The following is a 21329-nucleotide window of genomic DNA, read 5'->3' on the forward strand; positions in this document are numbered from 1 at the left end:
TGCAGCGTGCTACGAAGCTACGATCGGCGCACCTGCGTTGAAAAGGAAGCGCGGAAGACATACAATCGTTAACCCCGGCTACACGTAGGGGACCGAGGGGACGACAGCGGCGACAACAACTCGATTAGTTCCAGGAGCCTTGCCACTCCTTGAATGCTTGTAGTCTCAACACTTGTGCTGTGCTTGCGATTCCGGAATATGGAGTGTCATGCCAAGATTTACCTAATAAGTGCTGCGTGTCCAATTGCCGGAGCAATTACATGTACAAATCGGGGCAGAAAAATCATGTCTTCAAGTTTCGCAAGATGAAGATGCCCAGAGTGCCTGAATTAGGGCGTTACCACGTGCAGGCTTCATTGTATTGCCGCACTCTAGGGTAAGATGTTCAGAACTTCTTTAAATAGTTACCTTTGAAAAATACGGAAAGGTTAATTGCTCGATTAAAGAAAGTGCTTTTACACAAAGTGATGATTCCTCAGAGTTCGACGCCTGCGAGGATACACACAAATGTGAATTTGTACTAAGGCACCTTTTGTGGTGTAGCACGAACATTTTATTGAAGAACTACTAGTAAAGTTTCGTTCGTTCTCCGTCCTCGCTTCACCGTTGGAACTTGAAGCTTCTCGGACGATGATCGGCAGTTGTTGATCAAACGCAGGCAGGAAACGATGAGATCAGATGTACAAGAAATATTTATACGTAAACTTTTCTATATACATGGCAGGTAAAACAAATACATTACAAATTTGAACAATTGAGAAACAGTCTCACTCTTCTACTGTCTCAATGACTGTTAGAGCCCAGACTCGTTTTAACGTACATAGTACGGAGGCTCACTGATCTATCAGCAATCCTGATTTCAGCCAAGTCTGAGGGACAGCATGTCGTCCCGATTTTTATAGCCCAAATACACAAAGAAAAAGAAGGCGGTAGGGCCGTTGGCCCGTCCCACAGGTTCAGTTGCCAATCAGAGTCAACCGTTTGTTAAGCCACAACCCACAGGGATGGGCTTACTCTTAAAAATAAACATATTAGAAAACAAAGCTCTTTTCCTTCTTCCCCAAAACTCCGATGCCCTCTCATTTCTTCGTAGTTAGTGACGGGCTTAGCAAAACACGCCAGGTCCGAACAAGTTATCGCTAGACCGTCTCAAATCCCAACGGCGTCTAGGCCGCAACTGTCTCGGAAGCAGGGGCATCGACACCACGTAGTGCCGCTGTACTCAAAGTTTGGCTGTGTGGGACACGGATGGCCCTCCTTGTCCTTCAAACTTATTGTCTGCAAGGCAAAGTTCTCCGAGTGCGTGTTTCCAAGACGCCCTCGTCCGAATGCACTCTTTACGTGTGCACCGCATTCCTACAGCGTGCACTGTAAGCTGGCCTTCGACACCACACAGGCAGTCGCACCCAACAACAAGGCTGGCGATTGCGTTCCGGACGCGTAGAAGATTAGGTCCATGCTCACTGCATGCGGCACGGGGTCAGAGTTGCCAAGTCCTTCTTAACCTCGGCGGCGCCTCCAATTAGTCAGGCACACGGGCGCCAGACCCACAATACCTTGTACAGCGATCCCTTTCAAGGCTGGTCTGTGTGACCGTCGGCGGACTGCCAACACCTTGCGCACAATACGGACTTCCCGGAATCGGTACTCGCCCTCCTGGCGCCTGCCGCGACGCGTCACCCAACACCGCGCGGCCCGTGACCCCACATAACACAGAAATGGTTGCCCCGCTGACATGGGGGGGGGGAGGAAGGGCACCCCCTCTCAATACACACAGCACGTGGCCAATTCGTGACACTTAAGAACACGAACAATCAGAGCGACCTTACACGTCCCTCCTAAAGAGTATACTGGGCTCACAATGTTCCCAGCTATACTACAAGAGCCAAAGGGCGCTGTATCGTAAAATTTAGGCTCTGAAGGTTCCGTCTAAGAAAATTGATATACGCTGCCCAAAACGGGTGCTGCGGAGCCCGTAAGGAACAGGAAAATGAACTAAAGGGACCACGAAAAAAAAACTATTTCCTCACAGCGATAAAAGAAAAGGGCGAAAGCTCAACACAGTCATATGGCAGTGAGCATGCAAAAGAAATACTCTACATATGTAAGTACAGGAACACTTTCCAACGCACTGCACTGCACAACAGCAGAGAAGTGACATATGCAGGTTATATACATAGTATGTGCACAGTCTTATAACCCTCACACACATGGACGGCCACAACCACAGAAAGTTCCATCAAGGCTGAACTGTCCCACGCACACGTCCTTCGGGTGAACGGGAACATTCACGCCTGTCCTAGCTGGCATGGCTGTTTCTGTCTATCCTTTCTTTTCTGCTCTTTTATCGGTTGGCTCCCATGAACGATTCGAAAGCCTTGACAATGCATCAGCATTGGCGTTACATGTTCCTTTCCGGTGACGCACCGTTACATTGTAGCGCTGTAGTGAAAGCGCCCATCTTGTTAACTTGGCCCCCTGCGGGGTGCTGGTTGTCAAATATGACAATGGGTTATGATCAGAGACAACATTCACCACTGCTCCGAAAAGCCAGTAGTCAAATTTCTTGAGTGCCCAAATAATAGCAAAGGCTTCTCTCTCTATAGTCGACCAGCGCGCTTGTGTCGGGTTAAAGCGATGGCTAGCAAAAGCGATCGGCTTTTCTTTTCCGTCCGCTGACATTTGAGCTAAACAGGCACCGGCCGCCGTCGCTGACGCATCTGTGAATAGCCGGTACGGCTGATGAGGCTCAGGAGTGTTCATGGCGACAGCCAGACAGAGAGCTAATTTTTTACTTTCTAACGCGCACTGCGCATCTTCCGACCATGGAATTGAATTAGGAACCCCTCGCCTTGTCAAAGCTGTAAGCGGGCTCCCCACGTCGGCGTAATTCTCTCTCAGAGTTGAGGGCACCGCATTTTCACCCGTCCAAGTTTGCTGCAGTATTGATAGGGACCCATTTGGGCTTCTACCGTACAATAGCCTGAACGGCGCCACCCCGGTGGTATCATGCGGCACTTCGTGATACGCCCACAGAACAAATGGGATCAGCTTGTCCCACTTTCTTCGGTCCCGTTCCATTACATGATACAACATATTTTTGAGGACTCTGTTCCATTTCTCAACCACTCCGTTGCTCTCAGGGTGTTCGGCAGTGGAGAACCTAGGTGGACAGCCCAGTTTTTGTAACATTAACTGTGTTAGTTGAGATTGAGAGTTAGTACCTTCGTCTGAACAGATCGTTTCCGGCACTCCAGTACGACTGAAAATTTCCAGTAAAGCCGCGCATGTGGCCCTCGCTGTCAGGGATCGGAGCGGCACTACCTCATTGCGTCTTTCTTCTGGTAGGACCAGTTGTCTGACTTCTCCCGCTAAGGAATCCCAATGGTACAAAAGTCCGTCTGACACGAACATGTCATCTTTGCCGTTTCTCGCATTATTCCAGGCCTTTTCCAGGCTTTCAGCGGCAAGCTGAGCAGCTCGAAATCCCTCCCGCTGACTGGGCACCCCAGTAACATCTTGTATCAAAATATTCTCTTGCAATGCAGGGATGTTGGCTGTCGTTTCTTCGCTACTTAGACCGCAGTCTGGCTCAGTGTTATCGACTATTTCAACTGATCGGACTCCCGCGGAATTGGCTACCCGCGGAATATTTTCTCGTCCAAACTCTTTTTCCTGCGCCTGTAGTAGTTCCCAGTCTTCTTTTGACAACAGGCAGTCAACCCCCTTTGCAAGTTCGTCTGTAACTGCGCACACCAGATCGATCCTCTGCGGTTGTATCACAGCCCCCGGGTGATGCATGCCTACTGGCAGCGTAGCTAGGTTAGCTCGAATGGTCTTTCCGAATGCCGACTCGAGTCTTACTGTTCCCGATGGCTCCTGTAAAACGACGGGCAACAAGCTTTTACGGACGACCGTTATCTCGCTACCTGTGTCCAATACAGCTTCCGTTGCTATATACCCGCACATGATAGGGATTAGGTCCAGCTTCGACCTCCCTGAGCTAGCATTTTGAGCTACGACATGTACTCTAGCGCTTAGCACCCTTTCTTGCTCTGGTGGACGTTCTTCACTTACAACAGCAACCTTCTGTACCCTTTGTTTTTGCACAGTCGGTGGCTTCCCCTGCGGTTCTTTATCTGAAGCTTTTGGGCAGTCTCTGGCTAGGTGACCCTGTATATGACACACGTGGCATCTTAAATTTGTCCTCTGCGGGCCAGCTAGTTTTGCGTGCTGCGGCAATGAGGCTGTTGCGGCTGGCTTAGTTGCTCGTCCTTTCCCTTTAGCTTGCTCGAAAGTCTCGAGCACTTTCGCCACCTCCACTGGCTTAAACCAATCTTCGCCCTCCTTCAAAAGAACATATTCAAGGCCTTCTGAGCTTAGACTGGCTTTCATACGGTCAGCAACCCTAAGCTCCGTCATAGCTTCTTTGGTGTTTGCATTTCGAGATTGAAGGTAATAGGCCAAATAGGTTCTAACGCGGGACGCGAACTGAGCCCAAGTTTCCTCCTTTCGTTTGGAAGCCTTTTCAAACCTCTCCAAGTATTTAGCTGGCGTGAGCTTAAGTTCATCTAATACCGCCTTCTTTACAGTATCATAATCTGTACATTCCTCGTCATTGAGGCCACGCAACAGATAACGGACCCGCTCGGCCAGCGCAGGCATGATCAAATGTACCCGGCTATGTGCCGGTACTTGAAAAGATGCAAACAACTTTTCGACCTCATCAAACCATATCGGAACGTCAGCATCACACGGCAACCGGTATGCCTTAAGCACTTTAGCACATTGTGCTATTCCATCCGTGATGGCACCGCGCCGATCGCTTCCTTCCGACACCGAAGGCGGCCTGCTCGACTGCTCGAGCTCCACTCTCCGTAGAGCAATGCGCTCGCACTCTAGCTGTAGGCGCACCTTTTCCAGCTCCAGCTCCAGGCGTCTCACCGCCATGGCCTCTGGATCTGTCGTGCCCAGAGCCTGAGCAGCGCCTTGCGTCTCACTATCCATTTCAGTATCCGACGTCTCAGACTCGGTCTCTCCGATGCGTTGTAGTTCCTGCCGTCTCTGACCCTCTCTTAGTTCAGATGCCGTATCAATGTTTACCTTAGCCTCACTCGCATTTGCTGTTCTGCGCGTGAACACCATTAACCTCACCAAACAACAGCCATGCCAACCTAGACAAAACGCAAGGAATCCAGCTCACCCGTTGCTGCTGGGGGCGCCGCCTGACGTCCTTGTCCAGATGAATTGCAACCCTTGCGGAATTCGCTGGTGGCCCTCTGATTCCTTGCGCCTGGCTCGCTGCTCGTTGCTCGTTGTGGGGCTTGCCGATCCTGTCATGCTGCGCCAGTAAAGTTTCGTTCGTTCTCCGTCCTCTTGTAAGGTCGCTCTGATTGTTCGTGTTCTTAAGTGTCACGAATTGGCCACGTGCTGTGTGTATTGAGAGGGGGTGCCCTTCCTCCCCCCCCCCCCCCCCATGTCAGCGGGGCAACCGTTTCTGTGTTATGTGGGGTCACGGGCCGCGCGGTGTTGGGTGACGCGTCGCGACAGGCGCCAGGAGGGCGAGTACCGATTCCGGGAAGTCCGTATTGTGCGCAAGGTGTTGGCAGTCCGCCGACGGTCACACAGACCAGCCTTGAAAGGGATCGCTGTACAAGGTATTGTGGGTCTGGCGCCCGTGTGCCTGACTAATTGGAGGCGCCGCCGAGGTTAAGAAGGACTTGGCAACTCTGACCCCGTGCCGCATGCAGTGAGCATGGACCTAATCTTCTACGCGTCCGGAACGCAATCGCCAGCCTTGTTGTTGGGTGCGACTGCCTGTGTGGTGTCGAAGGCCAGCTTACAGTGCACGCTGTAGGAATGCGGTGCACACGTAAAGAGTGCATTCGGACGACGGCGTCTTGGAAACACGCACTCGGAGAACTTTGTCTTGCAGACAATAAGTTTGAAGGACAAGGAGGGCCATCCGTGTCCCACACAGCCAAACTTTGAGTACAGCGGCACTACGTGGTGTCGATGCCCCTGCTTCCGAGACAGTTGCGGCCTAGACGCCGTTGGGATTTGAGACGGTCTAGCGATAACTTGTTCGGACCTGGCGTGTTTTGCTAAGCCCGTCACTAACTACGAAGAAATGAGAGGGCATCGGAGTTTTGGGGAAGAAGGAAAAGAGCTTTGTTTTCCAATATGTTTATTTTTAAGAGTAAGCCCATCCCTGTGGGTTGTGGCTTAACAAACGGTTGACTCTGATTGGCAACTGAACCTGTGGGACGGGCCAACGGCCCTACCGCCTTCTTTTTCTTTGTGTATTTGGGCTATAAAAATCGGGACCACATGCTGTCCCTCAGACTTGGCTGAAATCAGGATTGCTGATAGATCAGTGAGCCTCCGTACTATGTACGTTAAAACGAGTCTGGGCTCTAACAGTCATTGAGACAGTAGAAGAGTGAGACTTTGTTTCTCAATTGTTCAAATTTGTAATGTATTTGTTTTACCTGCCATGTATATAGAAAAGTTTACGTATAAATATTTCTTGTACATCTGATCTCATCGTTTCCTGCCTGCGTTTGATGAACAACTGCCGATCATCGTCCGAGAAGCTTCAAGTTCCAACGGTGAAGCGAGGACGGAGAACGAACGAAACTTTACTCTACTGCTTTAAGATGAATGACAAGATATTGAATGCCAATGCTAAGGCAAGGAAGAGAAAAGCTGAAACTCTGCGCAGTAAGGCAGCTGTTTCCTTGTAAATAACTGCACGAATGTTTTATATCCCATTTCTAAACATATTTGAGTTGTTGTAAGTTAGCGGACTGCGGTAATTGGTGCGTCGAGAGCGAAATTATTCGTTTAAGCATAATCTAGATTGGAATAAGTACATGAGTCCCCAATAAAATTCTTCGTATGCAATTGTGAAGCTAATCGAGTGCGTTACATTCATCATTGCCGTTCCATAAAAAGCATAAGTACAAAACTACAGAAGGAAAAGTTTTTATGAATTCAATTTATTTGAAGTAATAGGTATAAAGTATGGGGTACAATAACAATAATTCACAAAAAAGGTACATTAGAAGGACGACAAAGCGCGGCGCGATAAAGAGCTGCTGGCATCAATACCTGCACAAGCTTTACAAAGCTCTTTTGTATCTGTGCCTCTAAATCAATGCTTTGTAAGGGGTCTGCTGCTCATTCCGCCGTTTCGACTGAAGAAAAAGTGTGGAGTAGTCAATGGAAGCGTACTGCCTCTAAGTGAACCAAGCCGCGTTCCCTTCATTCAACCCGTATCCCCAAGTGCGCCGCCGGCCTCTTCTGCGTGACGTCACTCGCCGAGCACTCAGGCCTTCTTGTCTAGATCTTGTCTTGTCTTCTTGTCTTCTCCCTCGCTCTCGCGAAGCGCGCGCACCCTTGCTTCCCGACTCGCGAGAAGGTAGCTGACGGGCGAGGAGGACATTCCCCTCGCGAAGGTAAAAAGGTACATACTGAAAAGATTTTGCGCCAAAAAACAACACACACAAGAAAGACGACGACACCACGAGACGGTGTCGTCGTCTTTCTTGTGTGTGTGTTGTTTTTTGGCGCAAAATCTTTTCAGTATGCAAGATCACCAACTAGCCCAGCACTTAACTCTTCTAAAAAAAGTACAAAACAGCGTCACCGGGGGAGACCCTCTCTCTCTGATGCCGGACCTCTAACCTGCCGGACTTGAGTACCTGCCTCAACTCGTGAGTGACCTCATTTGCCTGACTATCTCGGCCAACGAGGCCAGCCTATTATTACTTATTACTGAGAGGACTCCCCTCTGCCAGTGTTCTTTACTGCTGGTAGCAATAAACGTTGTTACAGTTGACGCCGCTGGTTGTCTTATTCGTTCGAACCCGACGTAGCCGCGATTCCCGCGCTACGGGTTGGGGAGTACCACGGAGCGACTGTGTGGGGCTAGATCCGGAGCTGCCTTCAGCCCTAGCCGCACGCTGAGTGGTGCCCCCACACTTTTTAATGATAATGGTAAACTTCCAGTGAGGATCTGACAATGTCTGCCGAATGCGCTCTAATCCATTTTTATTCATCTGTAAATTTCCTTCTCATGATCAGGGTCCCCTGTGCGTAATTGACCTAGGTAAAAGTGCTCCTTCACAGACTCTGGATGCTGACTGGCGATCCTGAACTCTCGTTCATTTGACCGGCTATTGACCATTATCTTTGTCTTCTGCATATTCATCTTCAACCCCACTCTCATACTCCCTCTGTTAAGGTCCTCAATCATTTGTTGTAACTCGTCCCCAGTGTTGCTGAACAGGACAAGGGCATCTGCAAATCTGAGGTTGCTGAGATATTCGCCGTTGATCCTTATTCCTAAGCCTTCCCAGTTAAATAGCTTGAATACTTCTTCCAAGCACGCAGTGAATAACATTGGAAGGATTATTTCCCCTTGTCTGACCCCTATCTTTATAGGTATCTTCCTACTTGTGGAGATTTAAGGTAGCTGTGGAATCTCTGTAGATAATTTCCAAGATATTTACGTAAGCGTCCCATTGTCCTTGCTTACGTAATGCCTCAATGACTGCTGGTAACTCGACTGAATCAAATGTCCTTTCGTAATCTATGAAAGCCATATAGAGAGACTGATTGTAATCTGCGGGTTTCTCGATTACTTGATTGATGACATGGATGTGATCCATTGTTGAGTATCGCTTCCTGAAACCTGCCTGTTCCCTTGGTTGACTTAAGTCCAGCGTTACTCTTATTCTATTAGAGACTATCTTGTTGAATATTTTATATAATATTGGAAGGTAATGGCCTATAATTTTACAATTCTTTAGCATGAATTTCCATCTAATTTAAACGACTATATCCGGGGAAGGGACGAATTCGCGAAGAATGCGGCCAAAGTTGAAGAAGAAAGACTTAATCTGCTTCGGTCACGTTATGGAGGCAGACGAGAGTTGTATGGTAAACGAGGCAACAGTGATTGACTCTGGTAACGGGAGAAAGCGAGGTCGGCTTTAATACGCTGTCCCATTCCACCTTCTGAATGTGATATGACAGATGACTCCACCTGCTGATAGCGCAGAAAAAGAAACGAAAGAGTTGACGCTTCTCTTTCCTCATTTATTTTCGTGTAAAATCTCTCGCGACTGCAACAGCCTCCAGTAGATATAAATAACCGCCTACTGTCTGCTGTATCAACCACGGCACATCTTTTCTTTTAGATACTTATTTCTTAGTCCTGGAGATACATGAAATGTAACTGTTGCAATTAAATACAAAATAAACCAGCCGCGCTTGCGACATCCTTCAAGTGAAGGAGCGCAGGAGCAAGACCAGTGCAGAAGGTGGGAGCCGGTGACATATAGTATACAAGCACGTTCTCCTCGCTCCTACCCCATCTTGCACCGCACTGTAGTACACGAAGCAGTGACTCCGTGCACTTCGTCTTTGTAAAAAAGCCGAGGCATCGCTCATGCTGTGCGAAACCATCAACCTTCGCTAGTCGTATACGGCGCTGAATCTTTATAATGGCTGCGGGAAAGGCGTCTTGTCGACGGGACACCGTTTGCATCATGGCGAAGAGTGACAGGACCAGAAGGAAAGAGGGAGAAAGTACTCGTCCCGCTCCGTAAATTTTGGTTTGCATGTAAAAGGCAGTATACCGGGAGCGGAGTGTCAACGTAGTTTACGAGCATCTAGCGAGAAATACAGAAAGATAACGCCGCCTTATTTTCTTTTCTGTGCTATATTTTGGTTATTCGACTATCAAGATCAGCGCGAAGAAAGTGATGGGTCATTTATCAGTTGGTCACGTGGCAAACTCTGGTAAGCAGTGGCTTGAAGATCAAGTGCCGTGTAGCGTTGCTAGCGGTTATTTATAGAACCGTGCGTGAAATTCTTAAGGCGGACATGTCCCCATTTGCTTTCTCAGGGTTGTGACGCAGTCCTCGTCTCCGGCGCAACGTTGCGGTGCAGATAAGGGAAATGTTTTCTAGCTGTCGAGAATGTCGTCTCTGTTCTTTCGCAGGAAACTGTAGGCAGTGGCTAAGGTTTATCCATCACAAAACTAAAGCCCTGTTTGGTGCGCGTCGCTATGCGTGCGTCTTGGCCCCATAGCATGGATCGTGAAATAAAAATGACTGAGCAGTTTGTATCTTTCAGTCACGAATTACGGTCTCCTGTCGATAAATGTGTGAAGTTTACGTAATTTTGCGCCGGGGTGCTGGAGACTCCGTAGAAAGCAAGTCAAGGTGGGATGAGAATGACTGTGCATTTTGTAGAGACCCGTCATAATTACTAGTAATTAAATACGTGATAACTACAGCAAAAAATCTACGGATATTTTAAAAGTTTTGGGGGAATGTGGTGCGGGTCTTGGTTTCACGCTTGAGCTTATCCAGAACAACAAATTACAGTTTTTAGGTCTGTGCTTAACGTTCCAACAGGAACATGTGTGTTGGTACTATTCACCTAAGGCAAAAAAACCACTACTTGAATTATCTTCTTGCCATTACAAACTTGTAAAACAGGGGGGATAGCGTACTCAGCTCTTAGGTCTGCCTTTGCTAAGTCTTGACCACACAGTATACAACAAAGCTTTTCGCAACTTATAGATAGGCTTGGGAAGGCTGGTTATCCTGTTCATTTGTTATCTGTAACCTGTGAAAAGCTTTCGAAATGGGTAAAAAGTGCTGCTAATAAACAAGAAAAATTGAAAAAAAAAAGTTTGCTGTGGTGCCCTATGTACACCCTTGCAATTTTTTAACAATAACGCACGAGCGCCGATCACATGACGTGTCAGTGGGCTTGCAGCGGTGAGGGGCACTCCTGAAGCGAACAGTGCAGCAGTACACATTCGAACTATAGTTCGCCTTGCATGACCCCACGTATTGTTGCCAATCCCGCCGTTCCCTGGCCACTACAAGGCCATGGAAACGCCTTACCGTCGACGCTCGCGTGCTATCGTTAAAAAATTGCGAGGGTGTACATAGGCTGTCACACGGTTTACGGAACGTGACAGTAGATATGACGTCAATGCAGTTTTCTCGACCCCCCGCAAATTGTCTATGATGTGAGCTATGATAAATAGGAAGCTTGAACAGGGGAGCAAAAGAAGAAAAAATGATTGCGGCGTTAGGCATGTGTCCCCTTTAGTGCCTTGTAACACTTGTGTAGTTTATCAGATTCCACTCAAGTGCGGGAAAGCTTTCGTTGGACAGAGTGGCAGGTGCCTCAATATTAAACTAATATGTACATAAAGAATCACTTAACAACCCTAATGCTTCACATTCAGCGTTGCATTCTTTCAAGTGCGGTTGTAAACCTTTGCTTGAAGACACAAAAGTCATTTCAAGACACAAATGTCAAACCACACGCGAAATAATTGAGACATTTCACATTAAAAGATTAGGAGAGACTTGCGTTAGCCAAGCATCAATTTCTATATTAGAAAGCGAATTTCAATATCTTCTCAGCACATGTGTCAGTCTCAAGTAGTGCCTTTTGTTGTTTGGTTTTTATGGCTTCCCTACGTCTTGATATGTTTAACTGACAGTCTTTAGACCTTGTCATGTTCGTATTCTGCGGTATTTGCAATCACTTATATATATGTTCGTAGTTTCAATAAAGATTTAGTTGAGAGTTAGCGCTCGCCCTGTCTTCTTCTAGTCTGTGTGTGTGTCACTTCGCGCTGCAAACCAAGAATATGTTACCGTACAAACTCGCACAACTTTCTATCCTTTTGCATTACATCACTGGGAACGCTTTGCACATGTGGTCGTTACTTGATAACATAGGGTGGTATTTTTTGTAGCATGTTGTTTATGTCTCTGAAGGCATTAGAATATCTTGTTGTAAAGGCTGGTGGTCTCTCAGATTCTGGTGTAGGCTGTTCCTTACCTAATTCCGACTGCCGCTTCAGTGTTAATGCGAAGTCAAAAGCTCTGTCTAGAGGAACTTGTCGATCGTTTGTTTCTGCTAGCGTTGCTTTAAGGTCATTTAGGCGGTATATATAATTGTTGTCTTCACTGCAGATTCTTCTTATCCGTTGCGCTTATCCGACTAAAAAGTCTTTGCTTGCAGTGTCGCGGACGATGACTGTGGTAGTCTAAATATTGCTGGCTATCCGTAGGCTTCCGGTAAAGTGTCGTTCTCAATTTTCCGTTTTCTGTGTAGACCGCCCTGTCGACGAAGTTGATTTGACTAGGAGAGTGGTCAGCAGTGAATTTAATACTCGGGTGAAAGCGGTTGAAATGGCTGATTAGGTCAGTTAACGCGCTCGGGCCGTGTTCCCATATTATGAATATATCGTCAATGTAACGCAATAGGTGTGGGGTTTTAAAGAATATGATTTTTGTTATGCAAAATGTTCGCATAGGTGGGAGGTAATGGTGTTCCTATGCTAGTGCCGAAGGTTTGCAGATAGTAAATAGAATCGTATTCGAAATAGTTGAGCGTGAGAACTAACCTAAGGAGTGACAGGTAAACTGCAGGAGCGTGCACATGGGGATTGACTGCGAGGCATTTAGGAACGGCTTCATTTCCTTCACTCATGGGCATGTTGGTGTAAAGGGCAGAAACATCTAAAGTGACCAGAATAGCGCTGTTGGAAAGGATTTGGTTGGCGTTGATGCCGTCTATAATTCGAAGGAAGTGGGACGTGTCTTGAACAATAGACGGGAGGGTGGTGGGGATGTTTGACAGGTTGTGATTTAGGAATTTAGATAGTGACTCGGCAGGTGTGTTGTTACTAGGCACTGTAGACTGACCTGCGATTTCTGCTGTAATTATTTATTCTATGGGAACCTTGTGTATTTTAAGACGAAGATAAAAGCAGCCTGCTTCTTTGTTCTTGGGCATCATGAAACGATATTCAGATTGTTGATTAGTTCACTGGACATGAGCTCCACTTTTGGGGTTTGCACAAAATTTCTGTCGTCTGAAGTTGGGTTAGAGTCGAGTTTTATGTAATGGGTGTGGTTGCTCAGTTGTTTGTAGGCCTTATTTTTGTACTTTTCTATAGGCCAGACTACGATACTGTCGGCCAGACTACCATACGATCTGTTGGTTTCACTACATCATTTCTTCGCGCGAGTTCTTTAAGAATTAGATGCTCAGCCGGGGACAATTTTTTTGCGTTTGCGGCAATGCCACGTTGACTCTAGAATTTCCTTTGAGATTAGCTTTGTGTGTATATCGAGGTCTGGGAACTGTTCGGCTTCCGGTGTCCACGTGTTAGGTGGTCTAAGATGGTCTCTATCCTGTTTTCATACGTCTGGCATATCGAAGAATTCCTTGATGCGCATGCGTCTTCAAAATTCTGTTATAACCTGTGGAGTTCGTATTCATTTTCTGCGTTGTTTGTGGGAAAAAACGTTATACCAAGTTTCAGGAGGTCAACTTCCTCGGGGCTTAGACTCTGGGATGTCTACCACGTTGCTGCAGTGCTCTCGATGCTCGCCTGTAGGACTATCGGTGGAGCCATGTGCTGTAGGTGTTACATTAGATTTCTAGGGCGGATCTGCACATCCAATACCTTTGAGCTGGTCATCTAGTAGGTTTATCTTCCTAGTTTCCCGACGAATTGTTCAAATTCTCTTTTTTCCCGCTCAGATAAATTTATGCTGTTGAGCTTATTGGTAACTACCATAAGTTGTTGCTTGCAGCGCTCTTCGGGAATATCAATTAAAGAGAGCGATGTATCTTCTAGGACAGCATTCCACTTCAATAATAGCCTGGAGGGTACAGAGGCGAGGGCACATCTAACCTTAATTCTGAGACCTTTTGGGATCTTCCTTTGTGTATTGCAGCTAGTATACGTTTTTATGTGAAATCTGTAGTTTGTTTGTTTGGCGGCGAGTTTGCGGGATTGAAGAAAAGGGCGAGATTTGTTGCATGTGCTATCCGTAGTGCGTGGTAGTCATTTCTATTTGGTTCGGACAGACCTCCAAGACGAAACATCTTGAGGCGGTGTCTTTTTACGCCTTATTTTGTTGTAGAGGCCTGCACCGATGCCTGTCTGTGTATGTCTGCTTATTAGTGTATGTTGCTATTTGCGGGAAGGTTCCGCGGGTGTTTGTGGGCCTCCGTGTGAGCAGGTGTTGTTCAGGCGGTGTTGGTTCCGCGTCCATCGTCTGTGTAGATGTTTCTTGGGTTCTAGCTTTGGTGGAACGAGCGCACGAGCTGGTGTTGACGATTTCAGGCGTGTGTTTCTGTGTTGTAGCTAACTGGGACGGGGGCTTTACTGGTGTTGATGGTTGCGTCGGTTTGAATGAGTTCCTGAGCCAGTACTTGATGTTAGCAATCACCTCCACGCTATAAAGATTGGAGTATAGTCCTTCCAGGGCGAGCAGAATGACGGGGCCCTGGTGTAATTCAGCGTGGTGGATAACATGGATGTTTTCGTGTTGGTTTCCAATTTCCAAAAGAAAATCATTGAGCTTACGTGTCCCTAGTGTGGTGGTCGAGGCAATGACCGAGTGTGTGTTAGCGGCGAGGGTGTTATCACCAAAGGACATGAAACGCATATTGAGAGTACTAAACAAGGACTTGTGTATGTCAACCTGGTTTAATGAAAACACTAAGGAATCAATTCTTTACGAAGTGAAGCCTAAACTCAGATAGCGGCTGGATCTAGAACTTTCGAAAAGTACCGAGACACTAATTCAACGGCTGCGCCTTGGGACAGCAAACACGAAACATTTCCTATATCGCATAAAACGGGCTCCTTCCCCGGCTTGTTTATGTGGCCACGACGATAACGATGTTCGCCATCTACTCCTCGAATGCCCCACATACGCGATGCAAAGAGGGCAGCTAGAACAAGAGCTACACTCCATTGATCCTCAACGGCCTTTCTCACTCGCAAAATTGCTGGGCCCATAGCCATCGTAAATAGCACCGCGAAAAGTATTGAACGCACTTGAACACTTTTATGAAGGATGAGGCATGCTTAACAAGTACTAGATATTGCACTGAGTAATCACACTATGTTGCTGTAACTTGCTTCTATTATTTGTAATTATTAGTGCTTGTGTGTTACGTGTTATACCTTTTTTGTATTTTGTGCGCGCATTATTTTCACTCTGAGTATTTCCTCATCTGTTTATGTGCTCATCGCAGTCTACATTACGGCCCTTTCAGTGTGTTTGTGACTGTTTACAAACTCATTGTGGTTCAAATTGCATTTGACTTTTATATTGTGATGCTCGTGGGTGTATAGGACTGTGTGCTGTGGACTTTTGACTATATGACGGGATTTTTTATAATTTCCTTACATATCTTTTTATATTGTTGTTTCCACTATGAGAAAAGGAGTATCCATCACCATTATAAGGTGACTACGTCTCTCTCTTTCATTTTCACTTCAATAAAAAAAAACACTTCCCGCCGGGCCAACATTCACCACACATTAGCTTTAAGAGTGGTGCCACGACAGACACCATACGAGACCTCCCTATTGCCGCAGCACCACAGCACACATTTCATCATTCACTGCGGGACTAATGACCTGAACCACGACACCGGTGATAACACAATTAAGGGCATGAAAACGCTCATAAACGATTTGCACACCAACAGACCAAACGCAAAAATCTACCTGACAACAGTACTTCCCAGGATCGCCAACAAATACAGGCTACTTATTCAAAAATCAGAGGCACTCCTAGCCCCCACACTAGGGACACGTAAGCTCAATGATTTTCTTTTGGAAATTGGAAACCAACACGAAAACATCCATGTTATCCACCACGCTGAATTACACCAGGGCCCCGTCATTCTGCTCGCCCTGGAAGGACTATACTCCAATCTTTATAGCGTGGAGGTGATTGCTAACATCAAGTACTGGCTCAGGAACTCATTCAAACCGACGCAACCATCAACACCAGTAAAGCCCCCGTCCCAGTTAGCTACAACACAGAAACACACGCCTGAAATCGTCAACACCAGCTCGTGCGCTCGTTCCACCAAAGCTAGAACCCAAGAAACATCTACACAGACGATGGACGCGGAACCAACACCGCCTGACCACCCGCCTTACCCTCTCCCCCCCCCCCCCCCCCCTAGAAGACGCCTACCTATATATACTGTGCCGAGGAAAGCATATGTCCCCTTGAAAAAGACAAGTCAACTTGTCGAAACGTTGTCCGCCGCTTTTGCCTTGGTCTCGTTTTTCTCATCGTCTTGAATTTCCATCTGCCGAGTTCCCCATGTTTTGCCTCTTCTGTGTGTGTAATGTTTACTCTTCTTTATTATCTCTTAGGCGTCCGTTTCTGCGGCGAGCGTCGGCGTCGGCGTCCTACCTCATAACCGAGCGAACGAGCACAGCGAAAGATGAGAGCGAACGCAGAGCGCAGTGGGGGATGAAAAAAGGCGGCAGGAGCGAAGAGAGCGTGACAAGGAATGCGGAGGAGGAGGAGGATATGGCGAAAATGTGAGAAGAATAGCGCAGTGCCGCGTACGAGGGGCTTTGCGGCGACGATGGCTACGAGATAGCGCCAGAGTAGCGCGCGTCATCTGTATGGAAACAAAACGCTACAAGAGCGGAGGTTGTCTGCGCCGGCTGCTGTGAATCGCGCCCACGCGTCACCCGCGCGCTTCCTCTCGCCATCTCCCGATTAGCGAGGCAGTCGCGCCCCACTTCGCTCCGTTTGCAACGTGCCGCACGAGACAGATTGTCCGCGCCAGCCAATATATTGCGAAATGAAAACGCCTATACAGCTGCGCTCAAATTTCGCATTATGGAGTGTCGTAATCGTGGATGAATTTTTATCTTACCCCTTTGCAGGGTAGCAAAACGAACGCCTCGTCTGGTTGAACGCCTCGTCCCTGTCTTTCCTGTCTTTTGCTACAGGGCTGTCCACAATCGGCACTATACATCTTACTAAATACGTAGTAAGGGAACTTTGGCCAGACTGGAAATCTATAGCTGCAGGGCAGCGTGCGCATTACTTGCATTACTACACAGCAAGGGGCTTCTCTCGCGTCTGTGAAAGGTCTGCCTTTCACAGACGGTAATTCACTCCTTCTGTCAACATAGTGACCGCCTTTTTTATCTCCCTTTCCCTTTATTCTGGCACCGAGAAGCAGGCTAGAGTGCTGTTTCTTAAATAAATTTCTCCGCTCTTTGCTTTAGCTCTTCAGCAAGAAAAGTAACAACTCCCACTGCGCTGCAAGCGAACATTCAACGCAGTGGCTGCGGCGTCAGCATTTGGCGCTTTTGTCCCTTTTCGTACTTTTAAGCCTTCGGGAATTGAATATGTTTGATGGACAACCAGAGTCCCTACATTATGTGCGCAACGGCTGCGCTCTGCGCACAGAGAGCCTCGTTTGAACCAGACAGAATTAATTAGCAATAATGGGGTGAGAGGCTTGATCGACCGCCGCTGCTCGTCCCGTCACATTGACCATTCAGCGGGGAAGCGTCGACCCAGCTTGGCTTCGGAGGCAGCAAGAGGATAGCGGAGAGCGCTCACCTCAGCTGCCGACGCGTGGCCGGCCATTAAAAGCGCTGTCACGAGGAGCTGTCGTAACACGCGCGACAAATGGCCTCATCGCTGTCACTACCCATGAGCCTTCATGCTTGTTGCCCTTTTCGCCGATGGGAAATTTGCTTTCCTTTAGGTGCGCTTTGTGCTTCTTTGTCGCTTGCGCCGAGCTTCGCCGCCATTCGAACGATGCATGCGGCCGTTTTAATTTCTCTTTGTGTCACGTGCGACCCCTTTTCGCCTACGTCTTCTTTTATTCGCTTTCCCCTTCGAATTTAGTCATTCGCTGTTCTTTTAACGTTCGTGCCCACATTTACTTCGAACTCCCTTTTCCACCTTTTTACGTGCATCGAGCCTGAGAATTATGCTGACCCCTGAGTGAGTGATACTGTTTTCGCATCTGCCCTGTTTACTCTCCCCTGTTTTTGCGCGTCTTCTTTTTTAATCATCGGTGCTTAGATTTTCTTATGTGGTGACTAAGACGGAACTGACCAAGGTCCCGCCGGGCGACATCAGGAAAGGAGCAGACGAGTGTTGGAAACAACGTGGAGTGCCGTCGCCGAGAGAAAGAAGAAATAATGAACGAAAAAAAAAAGTGGGAATGACAGCCCAACAAAGGAAAGAAACAAAATAGAGGGAAAGCAACGCACAAAAGGCTGAGAGAAGAAGAAAACGCTCACAGCGATACAAAAGGGTCGGACTGTGACGGGCTATGATAATAAATTTTACCGCGAACAAAGCGACCACCGCTGCAACCTATGTGTGTGTGTAGTTATGTAAAGCGCATCGATACACACCACGGTATGAAGCAAACGCAGGCAACCATTGTACGCCCGCTGCCCAAGAAATCGGGGCCCACATGATGGCAAATGGGTTTACCGTAATTGAGGATAAACAACAGCCAAAGCAAACGTGTTTCAGGTCACTCATGCCCCCGAACACTTCTGTCCGTGTCCACGTTGTTGACATTGCATTCTGGAATGTGAGCCAGCACCGAATAACTCACGCGTCGACGGCTGTCGGACAGACCCTTATATCGTTCGAGAATTTTGTGATTGTATTATTCGAGGATGTCATATTCGATCTCTTCGAATATTAGCTTGCGATCGGATATGCGACACCGTTACGAATATTAAAGCGTGATTACGTAGAAAAGGTGCTATGCATGAAATGAGCGTTCTGCTGGTTGTTTCGAGTGGCCGCTATTACGGCCGCTTTAGCCAGAAATACTTTACTACTTCTACACTCAATTCATTTTTTTTTCTAGCTGTCATTTGCTCCACAAAGTGTCATCGCTACACAAAGCGAGCACTTGCCAAGCGAGTAGGTGCAGCAATCAATCATTTTGGCGTGCTAACCTTCGGTGGCTCAAGCAAGGATGCTTCGTTTTCTTCTTTCTTTTTTTAGGGGGAGGGGGGGGGCACCTCAAGATTTATTGTCTTGATTGATGCGAAGTTTTCTCCACTTGATGGCTTGCACAGCATCCATTATTGCGCAGCATCCTTCCAGATGTAAATGATGGCGTACTTACCCTTCCCAAGGCCTTGGGCTTTAAGAATAGTAAAAAGAAGGTGAATGAATCTGTAGTGCAGAAAAGTAAAAGACGGCTGGAAGATTAGTTGCGTAAACGCAGGGAAAACATGTAAATAAATGACAATCTTAGGGCGATTAAGTATATAACACTCGATTGTTAGCATGAACCATAGATCTTGTGGACCACTCAGAAACAATCGTTTGTTTTGTGTATGCGAAATTTAGAATTGTTGTCAATGTACTCTTTGCTGTTTCTTTGTCTGACGTGTTCTTTTTTTTTCGCTTTTTTTCGAGCCCATCTATGAATTAAGAGTAGTAGCTGGCGCCATCTAACACTCACCCACCTCTCCCTGCGTACAGTTGACAAAATGATAACACGCATCTCAAGCACTGAGAATAAAGGCAGAAAAAAGGTAAAAAGGAATAACTTTATGTTCACCTTCAAAACTGAGTGCTATAAAATCCATAAACCAATCCACCAACAGGATGTACTTTGTTTTGCTGATATTTAGTTCCCTTTTTTGGGAGACATTAAATGTTCAATTTCATCTAACATGTATTGTATTTAATTGCTCTAGACCTGCATGCGTCGCGTCTCAAGATACAGACGAATCGAGAGCTGGGCGAGTAGGTACATTTTGGGAAACCAGCAACAGTGTCATTCATCGTCCGTTGTGGTCTGTCAGCATTTTTCAAGAAAGAATATGAAGATGTTTCTTTTCCTCTTACTGGTGCCGTCGTAATCATCCTACATTGTGGTGACATTTCACTTCAGAATTTTCAGTCCGATTGATTGAACTGTCTGAGAAGAGGCACTGCGTGCACTGAAGGACATAAATTAGATTGCGCCTCTGATTCCCTTTTTCATCTCCCCTTTTTCTGCATCTTTTTGTAACAGAGTAGGTGATTGGTCATTTCAGCATTTTACGTTGTTATTTTGTTTATTATTTCCAATAGTCGCATTTCGTTTGGTCCGAAAATTTACTAATGCCACAACGTATATGCAACGCAGTAGCACAGCAGTGCATGCTTCATGGGCGGTAGACAAATAACAGGGAAAACTTTGGTATTCGGAGGAAAAATGGGACAAGCATAATGGGAGCCAAATAAATCACTTTATTCGCACAGCAAAGCCAGGACGGCAGTGCGCACTGGGAATCACGACAAGCCGGTAGGGAGCAATTTATATCGCCTCTGTTTTGTTTGTCTGTTTGCTTGCTTGTTTGTTTGCTTGTTTGTTTGTTTGTTTGTTTGTTTGTTTGTTTGTTTGTTTGTTTGTTTGTTTGTTTGTTTGTTTGTTTGTTTGTTTGTTTGTTTGTTCTGGGTAGCAGTTATAAGCTGAAGAGTGCGCCAATCCTCTGAAAGAGTTTCGAGAGCTGAAGTCCACTTACAGCTCAGGTGGTTTTGCTTTGTTACTGTAAATGAAAAGCTCATTGGAAAATAAAACTCGCTGTTTCTAGCCAGAGCATTAATTTGGGTGAGCACCGATGTCATGATCTCTCCGAAAGTTTTATAAGGTATTGAAACTTCATCCAAAATTCGTGACACAAATATACACGCAGAGAATTATCTGTAAGGAAAATTTAGCCATAATCAACTTGTACGGATTCCGAAGAAAGCGCTTCCTTTGTTCCACTATAAGCTAGCGCTTATATCATTTACGTACGTAATGCGTTTACGTTTGGTTGCAAGCGCTATCCTAAAACTGCCTATTGACCGCTTGAAGAATCCCGTACCACGGTCCCACTTGAAGGCAAGTTACGGCAACCTGAGCATCGAAGTCGCTGATGTTCATCCGCGTTCTCCATCACACACAAACGCAACGATCATCATTTGTCTCTATTATTGCTGCTCTGATGTTGAAATGCGCAATGCGATAAAGGCAGCAGAAAGTACTTCGTGTTGCTGTTATTTAAAGCCGAGAACTGAGCTCCTCGACCTCGCACTCATTGCTGCATTTCGTTTGCGGTGGTGCTAACGCAGTGCTCGGCAAGTATTCCAGCGCAGCTTGGCTGAGAATATGTGTGGAAGGCTCGCCGATGGTAGTCAAATAATATATGAGGAAATGTCACGCACGCCGTAAAGATCGCAAGAGATGTTGCGAGTGTTTGTATGAGAGGAGAATGTGAGAACAAAAGAAAATTGTGTAACTTCGACGCGTTTGTTAAGTCGTGCACGTTGCGCCGCCTCTTCGGCTGTGACACTTGCGCAAAGCTCCAGCAGACCCGTTCTTCCGGCGATGACACGTTTAATACTTCCAGGCAGTGAAGAAAATGTCCTACTTTGTTGCTCCGGGTTTTGCGATTGCCTTCTGTAGCGTCTCTG

General features: G+C 46.8%; 1 long non-coding RNA gene and 1 pseudogene across 1 annotated transcript in view; one reads left to right on the forward strand and one right to left on the reverse strand.

Annotated features, from left to right (window-relative positions):
- The window catches only part of LOC135902922 (uncharacterized), a 197290-nt gene that overhangs the window by 166961 nt on the left and 9000 nt on the right, over positions 1–21329 (forward strand). The gene's annotated exons all lie outside the window — the stretch shown is intronic.
- LOC135902866 (uncharacterized) lies at positions 476–8215 on the reverse strand (annotated as a pseudogene).

Source organism: Dermacentor albipictus, chromosome 1 (genome assembly GCF_038994185.2).
Source record: "Dermacentor albipictus isolate Rhodes 1998 colony chromosome 1, USDA_Dalb.pri_finalv2, whole genome shotgun sequence".
NCBI lineage: Eukaryota > Metazoa > Arthropoda > Arachnida > Ixodida > Ixodidae > Dermacentor > Dermacentor albipictus.